Genomic DNA, 2,150 nt, shown 5'->3' with positions numbered 1-2,150 from the left:
TATATATCTTTTACAAAGTTTGGAAGTATATACAAATATTTGGAAGATATTTTTAATCGCGTTTAATTTTTTTGTCAGCAAATAATCTACGCCAGTTACAGAAAAAACGTAAGTGGTTTGCAATTGTTTTATAAATCGCGTAGATTATTGCACCCTTTTATAGCATAGCTTACATACATAAGATACAAAACACTTTTGTTATTTATACGGCAAATATCTGATTTCCTGCTCATTTCTTAGAAAACATGGGATGACTTTTGAAAATAAGACTATACTATATACAGCGTATAATTGAGAACTTGTTGAAAACTCGTGGAGTGGCCCATAAGCAATGTGCGTTTTGTTATAGCCATTAGTGGCAAATTACGAAGCCAAAAGAATACACAATGACGCAACACTTGAACCGAAATCAACCTTCAACATATTTTTCAAACAAGAATCGCCAGTGATCACGCTTATATTGGTCGCATTACCAGCCCAGTAGATATCCAGTCGTCAAAGAGCCACTAGTGCGAGTTTACTGAAATATTTATTATACACAGTCAAAGTTTCAATGGAGCAATAATATTACCATTCCGGTCAAATTTGAATTTCCCGCCGGCAAATGAGTGTAAACAACAACGCATCCATTCTGGTCCTCGCCATCTTGGCCTTTCTATTCGGTCGTACGAGGTCTATACACGACTGTAACGATTGGTGAGGAAGTCAGAACAATTTGAATGCTACGTTTTGTGAAGTGTTTGACTAAGAAAGTGTGTTATAGCTTCCCGTCAAAGTGAAACCGTATCAGCGACAAATTGGACTTTCAGGTAAGTTTTGTGTTCGTTAAATGTGAAGTGCTACCAAACCGGCGTTCGCTGCGCCTCCTGTGCGAATACTATACTCGACAAATTCGACACTTTGTCACAGGAGCATTAAGGTTTGTTGTGTAACAAACGAGATAACGGTCTGAAATCTCTATGTAGCCCCCCACTATCGTAGTGCCTCTGTTTACGTATGTGTAGTGCTTCAGTCAATAGTCGTTGTGGTGTTGTGTCACCTGTGCTACTCAGCTGATCTTCAGTTTGGCTGGAGTCGCGGACTAATCAACGAAAATTCGGTAGAATATTAGGCAAGTGAGTACAAACAACACTTGTAGCCCACCTATTTTAGGAGATGAAGGTGAGCAAGAAATTCGATTTTAATTATCTAAGCACGTATTATACTGAATGTGATACAGTGCTGTATAGCATAAAGGGTAGGCGATAAAAATCGTAGTGCACGATTTGGCGTGAGCTCTTGATCGTCAAACGTCTTTATCGATAAAGGCTACGCCTAAGCTAAATTGACGCGAAGTTGGACGAGATTCAACACCCGAGGCATAGACTAAATGGCATAGAATCATAAGTATGATCAAACCAGTGAAGAAGCGGTAAACTGGGGCTGCATTGGTGCACTTATACTTTTTCTCGCACAACTTTCTTGTGTCGCCAGATTCCACACTGCAATTCGTTGGATACTATCATCTGATGCATGTGAAAGAGCTGCGACTCATTCATTGCTTCGTCTTCTAACCTAATTGACTTGGGATTAAAAATACTACACGAGCGTCGTGTGGATTGATTTCAGTGAGGACCCGGCTGTTTTTCATGCGAAGTTATTTGTAGTAACGGCGCGCTAAAACTCAATTTTGGTTCCTAATATTAACAACAAATTTATCCTACTTAGCTCCACCTACTTAGCATCCATTGCTACCCATTTTACCTAGAGTCCGCAACGGTGTAAATGTTGTCTGTTTCATTTGAAGTTCATAAAAGTTGCTATATTCAACAACATAAGATGATCGAAAAACTGATAAGTAAAAAAACGATGAATGTGGATGTACAGTTATAACCTCTGTTACCTTTGCGAACGACGTCGACAAAATGTATACGTTTCGCGTACTCTGCTTATCGCTGTTAATTAATACTATTTACTAATTCATTCAATATTCACAAACTACATTTTTTTAACTTACAGAAGTGAATGCTGTTTCATATATTTACACTTTATATTTACATTTAACTTTATATATATATATATATATACCGGCCGATACACAGATAGGCAGACATACGGACGGGCAGACCGGCCGACAGATGGACAAACAGACCGGCCGATATACAGATAGA

The 2,150-nt window shown here is 38.6% G+C and overlaps 1 protein-coding gene across 2 annotated transcripts in view; it reads left to right on the top strand.

Annotated features, from left to right (window-relative positions):
* Positions 1-654: 654 nt before the first annotated feature.
* Spt6 (transcription elongation factor Spt6) overlaps positions 655-2,150 on the top strand; it is a 12,544-nt gene continuing 11,048 nt past the window's right edge. The window contains exons 1-2 of one of the 2 annotated variants that reach the window (XM_086969074.1): positions 655-809; positions 1,005-1,115. The gene's annotated coding sequence lies outside the window, so the exon portion shown is untranslated. The remainder of the gene's footprint in view (positions 810-1,004; positions 1,116-2,150) is intronic. The other variant, XM_022836529.2, reaches the window with a different exon arrangement.

This window comes from Varroa jacobsoni, unplaced genomic scaffold, assembly GCF_002532875.2.
Source record: "Varroa jacobsoni isolate VJ856 unplaced genomic scaffold, vjacob_1.0 scaffold_654, whole genome shotgun sequence".
NCBI lineage: Eukaryota > Metazoa > Arthropoda > Arachnida > Mesostigmata > Varroidae > Varroa > Varroa jacobsoni.
Note: the sequence above shows the minus strand (reverse complement) of the source record. Positions and strands in the feature narration are given on the sequence as shown.